The 17,901-nt window shown below is 38.8% G+C and overlaps 1 protein-coding gene across 8 annotated transcripts in view; it reads left to right on the top strand.

Moving 5' to 3' along the window:
- Positions 1 to 17,901, top strand: part of CNTN1 (contactin 1) — a 434,625-nt gene that overhangs the window by 391,661 nt on the left and 25,063 nt on the right. The gene's annotated exons all lie outside the window — the stretch shown is intronic.

Raw genomic sequence — 17,901 nt, 5'->3', positions numbered from 1 at the left:
CTCTTTTCTGCACCCTCTCCAGTTTTTCAACATCCTTATTAATATGTGAACACCATAACTGTATACAGTAGTCCAGCATGAGTTTCACCAGAGTGGTATAGAGCTAAATTACCTCCCTGCTCTTACTCACTACACCCCTGCTTATACATTCAAGGATCTCATTAGTTCCATTTGTCACACTGGGAGCAAATGTTCAGCTGCTCGTCCAGTGTGACCCCTAAATCCTATTTAGAGTTGTGCTCTGTCCCCTACATGCTTTCCAGGATACATGCCCCCATTGCGTAGGTATGGCCTGCATTCCTTCTTCCTAGATGTATGACTTTCTAATTGGCTATATTAAAACACATTTTCTTTGAATGGGCCTGTCTTCCCAAGCAATTCAGTTTGCTCTACTATGACTGCCCTGTCCTAGTCAGGTAGGGCGGAACTATGCCGAGAGAGAAAATGGCAGCGTGACTGTGACTGGATCATGCTTATGGCAGTGGGGGAGACTGGAAAAAAGGGCATGAGGCTGGGCACTCTCCATTGCCATCCTGGTACATGGACCACAGGGGCAGCATTGCTTGCAGATTTATGGCTCAGTCCCTGCCTTTTCAGAGTGCACTGCTGGTTCCATATCCACAACCTGGCAGACTTTTAGCAGAGAGGTTACTGGTGGCTGTATGACAGGGTGGTAGCATGCTCCCTATCAGCTCTTCTCTTCCTGGTAGCCCTCTCAGAAACATAGTGCTTGGAATAATGCATGCCCAGTCTGTGTACCACAGTGGAGCTTCTAACTCTGAAACCATGAGATGTACATATAAGTAATGCCATTGTAAACAAAAATGTTGTTCTGTTGGAAGAATGACGTCTTAACAGGGTCCATCAGGCTACTGAGAATAGCTGCTTTGCTAAAGTGCAATGGGAGTAAAAAAAGGTAAGTTATAGCACACTTATTTCTGCAGTTAATTTAGTTATTAAAAGCACAACAAGAGATTTTGATTTGCAAATGTTGTGTTTGGAAGCCAAATATACATATATATAAAAATGTGAAAATACATATTCTTTCTGTTCCACCCCTCTTCCTCCTCATTTTCTCTCTTCTCTTTTTATACTCTCTTTTTTAACTCTCCTCCTTCTTCTCACGGACCTAAAGAAAAAAAGCTCAGTCATAAATTTAAGAGGGAGGTGAATATACAGGAAGAGAATTTGCTCTTATAAATAAGCAGATTCCAGTTTGAAAGATGTACTGTTTTAGCTTTAGTATAAAGGAAATTTATCAGTATAAATATAAAAACACACATTCCTTTACACTGAGTAATCTGATATTGAAGAACTTGACATAAAATAATCAGCTGCATATTTATTGAACTGCATTTCAGAACATTTACCATAATCAGAGTAAAATATAGGCCTACTATCTTTTGTTAACCAATGTCTGGTGTTTAGTGATTTTTTTTTTACCACATTACAGTGAATTCATGAACTACACAGTTTTAAACTCTATATTGAGATACCACAACCAACTGAAGACTGGAACTGCTTGTTTAACCGTAGGAGTCAGTTTCTTCAGCTAATAGCAGGCTGATCTAATTTTTTTTAAAATACACTGAAGGTTGGCTTTTTTCTTTTTAGTCTCTAACATGCTTTGCTGATTGCAGTATGTTGTCAGAATGCAGATATTAATGTAATCCCAGCGTTAGTCTGAAATGCTGCAATGAATACAAATCAAAACCATATTGCGCCTGGTTATCCTCCCACTTACGCTACTGTAATTGAATTGGTTTCAGTGAAGTTACACCTAGTTTATGCCAGAATAAGTTACAGAAGAATCCAACCATAGACTTTTAAATGACTTCATTCTTCGTACTTCATGGTATCTTCACTTTCTTACAGTACTTTCCTAAATCTCATTCTAAATGCCTAAGTGAACACAGAATAATTTACATATTCTATGCGTACAGAGAGCAAAATCGTAGCGTTTCTGCTTTCCCCCACTTAAATATGTATCGGATTTTCATCTGCCAGAGGCATACTTTGAAATTCTGCAAAATGTTTACTTGTAAGTTTTCATATTTTTCAAAGCAAAATACATGAGACCTCAGTAACTCATTTGACATTTAAATTTTAATTTGGAATTTCTTTTTCCGTTACTTAATAGGAATAGTAATATTTATTGAAAAGCCCCACAAGCCAGAGTCTGCTGACCCGAGGCAGAGGTGGCTGTGCTGTGGGTCTTTTATTGCAGTGTAAACATACCCTCAGTCACAAAAACACACAGTTTGTTTCTTTCCCACCATGTGAACCTTTAGTCCTCTGTTTCCAAACAGGACAGGGCGTAGCACAGGTATACCACAGGAGGAGCCTTTCACACAGCTTCTGTCCTCCATGGAGCTCACCGTCTGCGCTTCCCCTGCTCCCTGTTCCTCCCAAGGATATATCCTCCCAGTGACTATGCCAATTACTTCAGTATCCCAACAGTTCCCACCAAGTCTCAGTAATCCCCTCTAGAAATAGGTTAATTGGCTTCAATTAAGCCTCCAGCCTTCTCTGTGCTGCAGCAACTTCACTAACCAGAGTGCTACCGATAGAACTGTCACAGTCTTCCACATCGATGGTTGTGGTATTAAAAAGATGAGGTGGAGAAAACAGCTAGATCCTGTAAGGAAACTGTTCTATGGCCAATATAAAATCTGATGAAGACTTGGACTGTGTGACTGTCCATTATAACAGAATTTGGAACTCATTAATCATTAGTTACAGAAATGTAGCAAAAAATGTTATATAAAACCAATAATATGATTTCAAAAGTACAGTCATACTAAAGAACTATACTTCTCACTATTGCATTTTGCCCTCGGTCTCACGTTTCACAACAGACTAGGAGAATGTACAGAATAACCTCATACTTCGCTGTATTAATGCTGCTGAAACAGACTCTCAGATTCGCTAAACATTCTCTTGTCATTTGGTTTTATTTCTGGTGCGTTACAGATACTCTAAGTACCACTGCTGTGTAAATTTTTGATACATCCAGTTCTAGTCCCATTTAATAAGAGAATTATGGTTTGATTGTGTCACATTTACACACACTACACCACATTCAGTTACGCAACAAGCATGTTCTCAAACAGACATGCTGCTTTTGAATTTCAATGTCTTCTATTTTTTCTTGTATTCAAATTCAGTAACAGGAAGGACTAGGAAAACATTTGGTAATAATACCACATTCTACTATGGTCAAGTCTGCCTTCTTCTACGTTATTCATGACAGTGTTTATTTTGTTGTTCATTTCTAGATTAAAGAACCTTGATATGTAGAAAAAGTTAATAACAGAGCTCAATACAAATTAATTAACAAATACCCATAACACCCTGTGAAGTAGTAGTATTGACTCCATTTCACAAAGAGGGAAACTGAGGTAGAGAGATGAAGAGACTCTTTAAGACCACAAAAGCAATTAGAATAAGGATTAGAATTCAAAAAGTCATCATGGTTCTCCCAGTCATGTGTTCAGACTTCTAAACCAAACTGTTTGTCTGTCTCCTTCTGAACTCATCTATGGTATCCTATTGTACAGTACAATTAAAATTACATTCAGTTTTGAAGTATGATGTAATATTACTGATAGATCAATTATCTGCAGTGAAAGTTCAGCTGAGAGTCGCATTCCATTGCATAAGTGAACAGAAATGTCATAAATATTTTGGGTGAAAGATTTAGGCCAGATCTACAGAAAGAGCCATTTTTTTAAAATTCAGTTTTAAAGTTTTCCTCCTCTTGTATCTTTTTTCCATGATTTTTTTTCAGAAAGTCACACTGAAACCATTATTTTTTATTTTCCCTGTAAGCACATTGGTTATTGCTGGTAATTGTGATTTTAGGGCTAGAGTTAGCAACTATGAATTTTTGCATAAGTAGACCCCTAAATTGTCCCAAACCAAGTGGTTAATAGTGCTGTAGCTAGACTGTTGTCTCTCTGTACATCACCTACCTTATCTGTAACTTCTTTTTTGTGACTGTGGCCTCTGATTTTGAAATGGTAACATGAGTACAAACAGGTAGAGATAGCAGCCTACAGAAGGTTGGTAACTCATTTATTAAACCACATTAACAATTATTGGAAATACAGTAGTCTCTCTCACGTACGTTGAGCTGTGGCCGCTTCCTCACAGTCTACCTCCTTCTAACAACTTTTCTACATTCACACTTCTTGTGAACCTGCCAGACAGGCTACAGGTACCATGAGTCTGTGTGGCACTTTTTAGCAAAGATTAAGGCAATCTGCGTACTACTTGAGTGGAAGAACATAGGGGAGTTGGAAAGAGAATGTAGAAGAATAGTCTGTTCGAAGCTAAATGCAATGCAGAAATATCTGAAGAAGAGTTTACTGGAAAAAGTAGGAGACTTGTTTTTGAGCTGAATAGAACATGCCATGACATATGTTTAAATAAAAAAAGAAAGAAAATAATGCTCAGCCAGATCCAGAGGAACATTGGGAGCAGAAAAAAGAGGTCCATTCTGACAATTCCGTTAGTGACTGAATTCTAGTGAAATCCCCCTTGCAGAATTAGCCTCAAGGTTATTACCAAACCCTTCTCTTTTTTCATCTCAGTAGCAGGAAAAGTAGATTTGCAGGATAACCAGGAGGACAAACAAGAACAGCGACAGGAAGAAGGGGATTTTAAAGAAATCCTCAATGCTGTTCAAGAATAAGTTTTCTCTTGAATTTAAACTTGATTCTGAAGCAGAGGAATTGATCATGATGAGAACTCATCATAGCATACTGTTAGAATAGAAAATAATTGTAGAGTTGGTATAGGACAGAGAATAGATATAGGACAGGCAAATATAAAAATGCCAAAAATCAGAAATGATGAAATAATGTCTGTATTTTAGGAAAGTACAGAAAACTCTAGTATCAAAAGCTTTCTTTTAGCAATCCAACTATTTCTGGAAGTAAAAATTTCACAGATAGATCATTTAGGACAAAATTCTAGTATTAAGTCTGAAAGATGCAGTTGGACTCCAGTATTACACGCTACTTGAATGCAGATTTTTTTTAATTGATGACAATTTGTATAATGAAGTTACAAATAGCACCAGATCAGCCGAAGTGAGTCCTGGATCCAATCAAACCAAAGGGCACCCACAACAAATGAAAGGACCCCTGCAAAAGTGCTTTTGAATTCCTGTCTGATTCCTAACCATTATTTTCTGACATTAGTTAATAATAGATAATTATTAGTAGACGGCCTTTTCTTATAGTAATTTTTAAAATTTTAACGTTATTATCTTGTCAGGTGATAGTAGGTAAGTCTTATGGGAACCAAAAAATGTAACCACAACCAGGTGACACAATTTTAAATGTTACTTGTTCCCATCTATACTGACTGCCAAGTCATGTTTAAATCGTCTTATTTAACATGATTCCTTGAGGCCATTTTCTAATATGAATTAATTTTCTAGTAAAAAGAAGCTCAATGATTTGCAATATGTTTGTAACAGGAAGTAAAATTTATCACTAAAGGTATTGCTTTAGGACCTGCCTTCCTCCTCCTGTTTTTTTTTTTTTCTAACTGATCTTGATGTGACACACTGAGTGCCTTAAACTCTGGATTGGTAATGGACTCTTGTGGCCATGTCTGCAATAGGAAAAAAATGTTACATTTGTAACACATTAGGTACCATGTCAACTAGCAGGTGTTAAAATCTTAGTATAGACAAGGCAAGTTGTAGTTTTAATATATAATAGCCAGGTGAGGTAAATTCTAGCTGGGAGCTATGTATTAAAACTACAATTTGCCTTGCCTTCAGTAGGATTACAGTTAGCTAACACTTGTAAAAAAACAAACAAACAAACAAAAAATCTGTTTTGCCTCTGAAGACCAGGCCTATGTCAGACAGTCAGATAGCTGACTGGAGCATCTCATGATTGTAGAATTCAAGGGGAAAACACTCCATGCACATACTATGATTGAAGATTTGCTCAGAATTGCATCAGTTTAGTTTAAGGTGTGATTTTAAGCCAATTTAGCTAAATCTGGGCAAAAAGCTTGATGCACTCTCTTATTTTGACTGGTTTCAGAGTAGCAGCCATGTTAGTCTGTATTCGTAAAAAGAAAAGGAGTACTTGTGGCACCTTAGAGACTAACAAATTTATTTGAGCATAAGCTTTCGTGAGCTACAGCTCACTTCATTGGATGCATTCGGTGGAAAACTCTTATTTTGATTTGTCTTCAGTCAGTTAGGAGCAGGTTTTAAGATACCAGAAATAAGCTACTCCTAAAATTAAGTAAGTGTGTTTACATATGTTCTGTTTTGTCCAAAACAATTACCAATTAGGACCTGGACCCATGCATGCCTTGGGATTTCCACTGAACTGGGATTCTGCATGAGTGCCGAAGTCTTTACTGTCAGTTCTGGGTACAGGATCAGGAGTTAAGATAAAGAAAAGCCTCTAAGTTGTGTGCAATTTTGAACTTAATGGTTAGGAATAAATGTTTAGTCTCCAGCTGTACACGGAAATGAAAACTAGGAGGGAGCATGGCTAATAAATACACTGGAAATCAGGACTTGGTTTTTATTCGCACTTTGCATCAGACTTGTTATGTGACTGTGGGCACGTCATTTAAGCCAAAATTTTCAAAACTTACCTGCCATGAGACTAGACTCCTGCTGAAGTCAGTTGCAGTTGTAAATATCAGCTTCTCTGGCCTAAGATATCTAAAGTTGGGAGTTTTCTGAAATGTGGCTATTAATATCTTGATGCCTCTGTTCCCTCATCTTTAAAATAAGGATAATAATAGCTACTGTATGTCAAAGGATTGTTGTGAGACATAATTGGTTAATACTTGGAAACCACTTTGAGATGATGAGATGAAAAGTGCTGTAAAGTACCAAATGATGTCAATTTGAAGAAGTAATTTTGGAAAATGAAAATTAACTGAAAACTGTTCTTGACTTACAATCCTAGAGCTAGGTTCCGAAAAGGCTGTAGGTGCCTAACTGCCACTTTACGTGCCTGAATCCCAGAATCAGGCCCCACTGAGATTCCCTATGCCCTTGCTTAACTGCCCCTGAACAATGTAGATACCTACACTTGCTCAGCACCTGAATTTTTGCAGTAAAAGTTCCCTAGGTGCCTTTATTTCTGCCTCTGAGCAGGTGCACTGCAGCCCCATGCCAAGCATCAGGACACGTAAATCCCACAGTGATGCATGAATTGGAGAAAGATAGGTTTTTCTGTGCCTAATGCACTTGCGTGGCCTAATCTGGTAAGCATGCTCATGTCTCATCTGGAAGGCGAACTCCCTATCTGAAAGTTTACACAAAATAGCTGGGGGGGTGACCTTTCTCATATCTTTTAGTCCCGTGGTTAGGGTACTGACCTGTAATGTGGAAGACCCCTGCCTCAATTTGCCTCTCCACCTGATGGGGAGAAGGAATTTGAACAGGGATCTGCCACTTCTCAGGTGAGTGTACTGGGCTATGGGCTAGTCTGATTTGGGGGGGGGGCGCTCCCTCAATCTCTTCTTTTCAAGCTGTTCCACTGTGGCTAAATAATGAAATTGTCATTGGGGGAGAGAGAGAGAGAACAAGCATGAGAATGACTCTGGAGCCGGATAGTTTGAGCACTTACCTAGGAAGTGAGAGAGCCAGTCCCCGTGTTCAAATGACTTTTTAAATTATTTATCCACTGTGGAACAACTTCAAAAGGAGAGGGACCCCCCACACTAGAATATCCCATAGCCCCGTGTTATGGCACTCACCTGAGAGGTGGCAGATCCCTGTTAAAATACCTTCTACCCCTCAGGAAGAGGGTGATGAACCAGGAGTCTCCCATATCCCAGGTGAGTACCCTAAATCCTCCTTCCCCAGCATCACTCAGTTTCTCTCTAATCCTAAGAGAGGGTTTGCAGCTGAGAATCCCAGACAGGAGGAGGTGCCTCCCTGCAGCCCCAGAGTTAGGTGCCTATCTCCAAGAGAGGGATGGGGCTTAACCATACACCCCTTGCCTTGGCATTCCTATTGACTGGTATAAGTGAGAAGCTGTCTAGCGTGCTGGCTTCTGTGAATCCCATTCTAAGGTGCCTGTCTCTCCCCATTCTTTGTATAGAGAACCTAGGCACCTCATTTAGGCTTTGTGAATCCCAATGATTTTTGAAGCATCTAAAAATTAGACCTGATGTTGTTCAGTGTCGCCATGCCTAAGAGTCTTCTTGTAAATCGAGCTCCTGGTGTTGAAGAGACTTCAGTTTACAGTTATTGAGAAACACTTGAGCTATGAGAGAGAGCGACAGGAAATAAGGATTTTGAAGGATATGACGCTGTGGACATTATGGGTTTTGAAGGGTTATTTTTTATCTGTTTTCAATTTTTATTTGCATTTTTTTATTTGGCTATGGGAGGAAAGGAGACTTTACATTTAGAATGAATTTGTGAAGGCAGTTACTTGAGAATGTTTGAGAAAAATATTAGTGCTTTAATATATACATCAAGGAATGCAAAGTAGCTCAGTGAAGTAGTTACAAGAATTGGTTTTTTACTTGGTTTAAGGAATTCTTTGTCAGAGCTCCTTTACAAACTGTACATTTTTACAGTAGGCAAGTTTATGGGGAAATGATTGATGCATTAAAAAATAAGCTGCACTGAGAATGCTGAAAGGTGCCTTGTAAAAAGCTGCAGGCATAAGGGTCCAGTAGCTATGCTAACATATTATACGAGGGCTGTGGTTAGCCCATTCTACTGAGAGAGGGAGGTGTTTTTAGCTTATAGGAAATAGGGAGAAAAACAATATTAACAGTAAGGGGGTACCTGTGAGTGACTTTGAGGTTTCTATTTTTAGATGTGGAATGTAGACTTCAAGAGTGAATTTAAATTAACTACTGTGCACAGGTCCAGCAAGCCACAGCACACTTAAGTCTCACGTATGCCTATTTTAATGTTAGGGGAGAGAGATTTAGTTGAGGATGAACTTGGCTCTCTCCAGAAGATATCACTTTTTCTTTTTCTTTTTCTTCTTTTTTTTTTTGATTAACAAAAATTGATATGTTCTTTATGAATGCGCAGTTTTTCCAGTAAACTTGGTAATATTTGTTATCAGGCCATTGTCTTTATGGAAACTGAATAGAATGATCTCTGTTATCCTCTATGGCTGATGGAATTATCTCTAGATTTAGAGTGGAGATTCATGATTTTCTTCTTGAAAATAATTTAACCAAGGAAATTGATTTCTCATTGTTAAAATATACATCTCATTGTTAAAAAATAAATCTCTATATCATTCCTAAAGTGAGAGAAAATACAATATCATTTACAGCAGGAAATAAACAATATGAATGCAAATTATGGAGTAATTTTCTGATCATTTAGGGGCTTAAAAGACCAGAGGCCAGGGCCTGCTCCAGAATTTTTGCCACCCCAAGTGGAAAAAAAAAAACTTGCCACCGAATGGGGAGGCGGAATCCTGCCCGCAGAATGGGGAGCTGGAGGGATAGTGCAGCCGCCAAGTTGCCGCCGGCGACCGAAGAATGGTCGCATCATTGCCGCCGAGCGCGAAATGTGCTGTGATGAAGCAGCCTCCAAATTCCCGCTGCCGCCGAGGGCGGATTGCCATCCCAGAGCCCGACGTCCTGCCGCCCTTTTACATTTGCCACCCCAGGCACCTGCTTGGTTTGCTGGAGCCGGAGCTGGCCCTGCCAGAGGCATTCAACAGTGAATATATGTTTGCAGGGAAGGAGGCTGCTATTGATAGGACAGGATTCTGCTTTCTTCCCTTAATTCCCTAGTATGAAAAGACTCACAGGAAAGAGAGGAATAGTGATGGAATTGCTATAGCACAAGTAGATTGAATAGCAAGTAGAGACAAGTGAGTTGGATCTCAGACATAGCCAGGAATCTCTTCATCACTTTCATTAAGACATAACTGCTCTAGATAGAAATAAAAATATAAGAAATAACAGTTGCTCAGTGGCTTCATGATGACCTACTGAAGGTTTAGGTCAAAAGAAAACCTGTAGTTGAAATGAAAACACGAATCAGATAAGGCTTGCAGGGAAAAGGTAAAAGGGTAAGGTTTGCAGAAAATCAAAATGAATAAATGGCAACCAAAAAGGAATAAGAAGCATTTTATAAATCAAGGGGAAAATAGTACTGGGGGAAAGAAGACCCAGTAATACACAAGGAGGATGAAATTAGTGGTGACTCAGAAGAGGCTGAGGTGCTGAATTTCTATTTGTTTTAGCATGTCTTTAACAGGAAAAGTTATAGAGAAGCATGAGCAATGAGTAGAAAAGGCTATTAAGGAAAATAACTAACTTGCCAAAGAAATGAGTCCTTCATATGAGCACTTTATTTGAACTATTAGAGCATTCCCAGGAAGCAACACTTAGCACCCTCATCTGAGAGATATTGCATCATTCTGGATGGATGTGGTTAAAGAAGAGAGTCCAGAAAGTGAGATTTGATATCTTGGAAAATGAAGACATTAACAGAGCTGGCTCAGACATTTATGAAAAGAAAAGTACAGATTACCTCCATTCAAGAGACCAAATTGAAGGGAGTGAAGACAAGCATTGGAGAAGGCTATAAGCTACTACTATGGCACATCGAATAAGAGAAATGTAGTTAGTATAGTTTTAGGGCATGGCCCCATTGTTTATGCTGCCTTGCAAGTCTGAACGGCAGTGTGAATTCAAGCAGGACTACATTAATATGAAGTAGGAACGTTTTAGTTAATGCCTGCAGCATCCATATGGGGGAGTTACAGCACCCCTGTAGTCTGAACTGAACAAGCCCTTAGACAAAGTGACGCAGGAATTTGTAGTGATTATGATTGGTGAAGTGACAGGATAATTTTGGTTAAGATAGCTGTTGAAAATGGTCCCCTAAATGTAATATGTACATATGCCCTCCAAGTGGAATGTGATTGTGACTTATAAATTATTGTTGCAACCAAGGTCCTGTGCTTGCACCAGGTCTTGTACAGAGGAGATCAAGTGGGGTGTCTTGGAAAGGTTGTAGTTTGATAGTTATGACTGTGCTGTCTGTATGTGTGTATCATTTTTGTATTTGAAGTTATGAGTATTGCCTATGTACTTGTATCTCAATGTGTTTGATTCTAAGTAGCCTCAGTGAAGCTTTTGGTCAGCTTCTTGAGAAAGGACTATTCTCAGTAACTGCTCATTCAAGAAACACTTAACTGACAATGGACTTTGGGAGACGCCAAGCCACATCTGAGCTTTCTTGGGAAGTTCAAACTAACATGTAAACAATGGCGATGGCCTGCAAAAAGCTGAATCATTCATGGACATATGACTTGCCCAGGTGGCTACAAACTCCATCTTGTTGCTGTGATTTTTCCCAGGAGAACAAAGGGGTTTCCACCCACAAGAGAGAGAATATAAAAGGCCCTGGAAACCACTTCATTTTGTCTTCAGCTGTCTCAAGAGATGGCCTCTCCTCCCCCAAGAGGTGCCTGAAAGAAACGGGAATATAGAACAGTAACTACGGGAGTGATTGCTGGACCCAGACTAGGAAGGAATCTAGTCTGTGAAATAAGCTTATTGGGACATCTCTGAGGGTGAGATTCACCTGTATTCAGTTTCCTACTGATTTAGGCTTAGATTTGTGTGTTTTGTTTTAATTTGCTTGGTAACTTACTTTGTTCTGTCTGTTATTAATTGGAACCCCTTAAATCCTACATTTTATACTTAATAAAATCACTTTTGTTTATTATTGAACCCAGAGTAAGTAATTAATACTTGGGGGAGCAAACAGCTGTGCATCTCTCTCTATCAATGTTATAGAGGGCGGACAGCTTATAAGTTTACCCTATATAAGCTTTATACAGAGTAAAATGGATTTTTGGGGGTTTGTATCCCATTGGGAGCCGGGTGTCTGGGTGCTAGAGACAGGAGCACTTGCTAAGCTGTTTTCAGTTAAGTCTGCAGTTTTTGGGGTGTGGGTCAGATCCTGGGTCTGTGTTGCAGCAGATTAGCACATCTGGGTCAATAAGGCAGGGTTCTGAAGGCCGAAACAGGTCAGAGGTAGTTGCAGCATATCAGTTGACAGTCCCAAGGGGTTTCTGTGATTGAACCCCTCACAGTGATGAACAAAGAAAAAAGGATTTCTGGGTGGGAAATGGACACTGTTGTACAGAAAGTGGTAACAAAGGAGTCATCATTGAAGCTGACCTTAACAATCATACGGGAAGATGGCAAGTGCTTTAAAAGGTACCATAGCCTGTGTAGACATAGGAACAAGGAAGGGGAAACTATATTACAGTATGCCCAGACATATGACTTGGTCATCATTATTTTTCACTCACAAGGAAGAACATTTGATTACCTATAAGAGTGGCGGGATGAGGGTGCAGATAGATTACTTCCTGCTAACCCAAGCTGAGCTGAAGAACTTCAGAAACTGTAAGGTCATCCCAGGGGAAAGCATTGCATCACAACATAGAATGCTGGTTGTTGAGTGTCAATATATAGCATACACGAGAAGAAAATTGTCCAGATCAAGTGGTGGAAGCTTAACGAAGTTAGTGAGGAGTTTAAAATGATAGTGCTGGGGAAGATCTCTTTAGAATGATTGAGAGAAAATAAAAATCAATGGAATCATATTCAAGCAAAATTTTAGAATGTGCAAAGAACCTCCTTGGAGAAAGAGCATATTAGCACCAATATTTAGGAGAAAAGGAGACATGCAAGTCTGCGGTAACTACCAGAACACTAAATGCATGAGCCACACAATGAAGATCTAGAAGAAAGTTGTAGATAAGAGACTATGAAGAGAAATAAAGGTCCCTAACAATCTATTTGTATTCGTGCCAGGTAAATCAACTGTAGATGCTACTTTTGCGTTAAGATTGCATGTGGAAAAATATAGAGGAAAACCCTGCATATAGTATTCATTGTTCTTAAGAAGGCTTAAGACCACATTCTGAGAAAAGCCATCTGGTAATGTAGGAGAATGAAAACAGATACCTGAAGTCTATATCAGACTCATACAGGATGTGTATGTGTATGTTACCAAAGTCAGGAGGCCATGATGGGGAGAAACTGAACAGTTTCCAGTAAGTAAATTAAGGCTTGACACTAAGCCCCTTTTTTAATCATGTTAGTGCTTGATACCTTTACAGAAAGCATTCAGAGAGTGGCACCATGGTGCATGCTTTGTGTGGATGATGTGGTGCTTGTGAGGAAGAGCAAAGAGGAAGTGGAAGAAGATTTAGAGATGACTGTCACATGGGGTGAAAACTGGCAAAGAGAATCTAAAGAACGTAATTATAAAGTGTGATATATAGAGTTGGAAGGAGGTTCCTCATGTGATACTGCATGGTCTTGTCAGGACGGTCTTATTTACATTTTCTTCAAAGATCATAAAGAGAGTAAACAGCACATTGAAAAAATCTTATACAAAATCAGGAATCATAACAAAATCCAGGTAGGGCGGATAAACAGGAAAGGGATTTAAAGAGATTAGAAACATAGATACAAAATAACAAAGGCCCTAGTTCAGTAAACTATTTAAGCCCATTCTTAAATCCATCCCTATTCAGCAATGCAGTTAAGCACATGCTTAACTTTAGACATGCTTAAAATTTAGCATGTGCTTAAGTGCTTTGCTAAATAGCGATTGACTGCTGAATCAGGGTCCAAATGAGATTCTGGATAAAGTTTTCAAAAGCCCTGTAAATGATTTAAGAGCCTAAATGCCAGGGATTTTCAATGAGACTTAGGGTCCATCTATACTGCAAAAAAAGCAAAAGACTAGGGCCTGGTCAGCTTATTTGGGGACATGGGGTTTGCACTATGTGGCTAAAAATAACAGTGTAGATGTTTGGGCTGGGGCCCAGATCCTGAAACCTGGCTTGGGGTGAGGGTCTCAGAGCCTGGGCTCCAGCCCAAGTGAGAATGTCTACACTATTTTTAGCCCCATGAACCAGTTCACTTGAGCACTAAGACTCATGGCCACAGGGTGTTTTTGCTTTGTAGAAACACCCTTAAGGTCCTAAATTACCCACTGTTTTGAAATGTGCCAATGAATATAGACAGGTAGCTGCTCAAGACAGGGAGAGACTCCAGCAGTGGGGAAAGACTCCGGCTGGGAAAGGCAGTGAGGAAAGTCTCCGGCAATCCCCACTGTCAGAGATTTTTCCTGCTGCCTTCCCCTGCCAGAGCCTTTCACTGCCACGTGTAGCTATCCTACATGTACCCTACCCACTGCTGCCAGTGTAGACAAGGCAAAGTGACGTACTATTAGATCCTCCCTTTATCATTCTTAATGCCAGCGTTGTCTCTGTTTTCATGTTGCTGTAACTATGACACTACATACCTGAATACCACTTGCATCTTGAACTTGAATGTGAAAATTGAAAACTGTTTTCAAACTCCTTTAGCAATCAGTTCATTGTTTCTTCTAAACCCCAGAAACATATCAAAATAAGTAAATCTTACTCAAGTATCTTCCTGAGCAAAAGATTTCTTCTCCCCAAAGTTTATTTTTTGTTATTTTTTTTTATTTTATTTTTACTATTTAATCAATTTGGGTCTTACCAAGGATATGCTGAATTTCACAGTACTGCAGATGAAGGAGGGAAAAAAATGTGTCTTAAGGTGCAATGAGGAATACCATTATTAAAAATTCCAGTGTTATATTCCTTCAGTTACTACTATTTTGCACCACCACCATTTTGGTTCATAAATATTTCTCTAACATATTCGGGGGGGGTTAAAAAAATACACCATTATCCCATGATAGAAGCATCTTTCCCTTATATGTGAAAAAAATTATCTTTTTTTATATTCACTTCACCAAATCACAGGAGTGAAACTGGAGAATTTCAGTTGGAAAAAACCCTGAAAAATATATATTTAACAGTTTATTACTCTGGTCAAGTGACACAGCAAAAAGAAAGTCACAATTGTAGAATACTTCATATGTTAAGAATGAATAACAAGATTAATAATTTTGGTTTAATATTGTAATTATTTTAATGTACAATTTTATTTAATACAAACTCATAATCTTCCTCCATCTGTTTGTCAGAACATCAAACTAGTGAAATAAACATGTATAGTATTTTTGTTTAGTTTTAGATATCAAACCTAGTCAGCTGGGATTTGGGGATGATGTCAGGTAATCTTAGCACTGTTTTTTGGAAGGCTGATCTCATGAAACTGTTTTTCTCTATGTTATTCAGGCAAGTGTGCCAGATTTGATCACAAATGCAATTTTTTTTAAATGGCTGAAATTTTCAAGTGTTTGTAATGAATATTTCCCAATCCAGGGAAATTCTTATATGTTGTTTAGTTTTCTCTGGCAAACTGATGGATGTCTTTATTAAAATCAATGTCGCTACTATTTCTTTAAATTATGGGAATAAAAATTTATGGCCTGTTTTGTGCGGATGCACTGGCGGGAAATGGGTCCAAGGAGCCCATCTTCCACCCAGCATCCCCATATTGGATCAGGACAGGGAACAGACCTTTGGCATTGGGGAAGACAGCCAGCCAGCTAAAACATCTGGTAGTGCTCCATGGCTGCAAGAGGGTGTGAAAAGCCAGCATGAGATATAGTCATTCTTTCTGAGGATCTGACCCTGCTCCTAGGCATTGCAGTGCTGCAAGACCAAGCCCTGAGTGTTGTCAATGCGCTGTCAGTAGCTTGAATTGGACAAAGTGCATGCTCTGATTTTTGGAAAAGTAGTAAGGAGTGCTACAGATGATATAGCTCCCTCAATAATCCCTGGGCAACTGCAGGATAGTGTATCTAAACTGCAGTAGTTGCAGCTGGACTAAATTATATAATCTTAACTAAGGACATAGTGTGTATTATAGTTCTCTTTCACCTATGTATCAAACCAAAACTCCCTAGGTGTGTCTGCACACGTTAGGAGCAACTACAAACATGATAAATTACTACATGTATTTATTTGCAAGTACCAAAGTTATACTGATTAATACATTTACTGGGCAGATGTGCTGCATGGTAAATGAACTATGATTAGGAGAACACATGTGTCTTGTATGGATTATGTCCACTGAATGTGAATGTAATCACAAACATCATATGCAAGTTTCAGAAGTCACACAGAAAAAGCTTTAATGCGTAAAACTATTGTTTCATTAAGCTGAAAGCATCCTGGTATATATGCCTATACTCGTAAGATCTGCATGACTTTCGATGGTAAATATGTTCAAGAAAATAATATTGAGATAGATGAAATCATGTATAGGATTTGAAATGGATGCAATTTTGCTATATAAAGGTTTTATTTATTTAAAGATTTTAAAAGATCACTGTGTGCTTTGATATGTGTGATTGATTTTACAAAACATGTCATGCAATGTTGCTTTTGAATATATCTGATAGAAATTCTTTTTGAATGTTCAGATATTTTTACCGTAGATTTCCTTTCCCTGACTTTATAATCAAGTCAAATTTGTCAAATTAAATGTGTTGATACATGCAAAGATGAGTCAAAGGATGCTCGGGCTGTTATAAGTAAGGTTAATAGGTTCTTTATTAAAATCCCTTTAGTCTGAACACATCCATATTAGATGATTCCAGATTAACAATGTATAATATAACTTTCTGTTCTTTCTTTATACATTTGCTATAGAAGTGTCTAAAGTTAACTGAATTGGAAATCCTGATATTATCTGCTTTCCATGTTAAAGTACATAGACTTATTCATCATATTTCAGGTTTAAAATTAGGATTGACTTGTTTTCAGATTAAATATCTGCATTTCAAGTTTAAACTAGAACTGCTGTACGTACTATAACATGCCCTTTAGAAGATAGACAGGATCAGGCTAAGAAGTGCCCAAGATATCAGTTACTCAACCACTGATCAAGAGGCAAGTACTGAAAGTGAGCCACCAAAAACAAGAAAGAGGAAATTAGTCCCACTGGGTTGTGATCCAAGACATCTGTGGCACAGATAGAGAAAACAGAAAACAGGACAGTCTGGGGGTCTCCTTTATGCTAGGCCAAAAAATGTCATAATAAGGATTTCTTGAAGGATATCTTGAAGAATCCTGTGGAATTCCAGTGGCTGTAGTCCATGTGGGAATATACAACATCAGTGAAGGAACATTCCATACAATCAACAATCACTTCTGGGGTAAGAAGAGAACTGAGGAAGAAAATGGGAGTTCTTTGCAATGCCAAATACTAGTGAAGACTAATGCATGAGATCATCTGCTGGTGCAGTGGGGAGAGTTTGGAGGCTGGAAAGTGACTCTGTCATTGTCAGAAAACCTGCCAGGGGCAGGACACAAACTCATTTCCCAGAGGGGGTCATCTGACATCCTAAAAGTTTTTTTGCCACTACCATCCTTGGAGGCATTAGAAGAAAGAAGACTAAGCATTGTTAAAGTACAGTCCTGTGTATCTTACTTCCAGTCCACATAAAAAATAAATTAAATTTTGTCTGTTCCCACACAAAACCCTTCATTAAATTAGAGTTCAACCAGTATTAACATGAGACCAATCTGAGCTGGCACCCATTACACCCAAATATACTCGCAAACCGCATATTTCCACAGGTCCCTTAATTCCAACTACACATCTCCAGTTCCTCACTACCATGCTCTAATTCACAGCCTTAATTCCTGGCAAAACCCTTTTCATGGACAAATAACACACGATAGATTTTGAGCCATCACATATGTGTTTATGGAAATATATCTTAATGTAGTGTAGGGTGGTTGGCTTGTGGGTTTGGGTTTTTGGGAAAGATTTTTTTAATGATCAATAAAAGGAAGTGTCTTTCCTTTCCACAGCCCTCCTCCAGTACTTTGGGATTTCTTTCATTTCTGTGCTCCTCCACATATACCCTCATATGCCCACTTCCATAATTCTCCTTCAGCTTCCCTATCTCATCAAGTCTCCTTGCTGTGTTCT

Source organism: Dermochelys coriacea, chromosome 1, assembly GCF_009764565.3.
Source record: "Dermochelys coriacea isolate rDerCor1 chromosome 1, rDerCor1.pri.v4, whole genome shotgun sequence".
NCBI lineage: Eukaryota > Metazoa > Chordata > Testudines > Dermochelyidae > Dermochelys > Dermochelys coriacea.
This window is presented reverse-complemented; position numbering and strand designations above follow the sequence as displayed.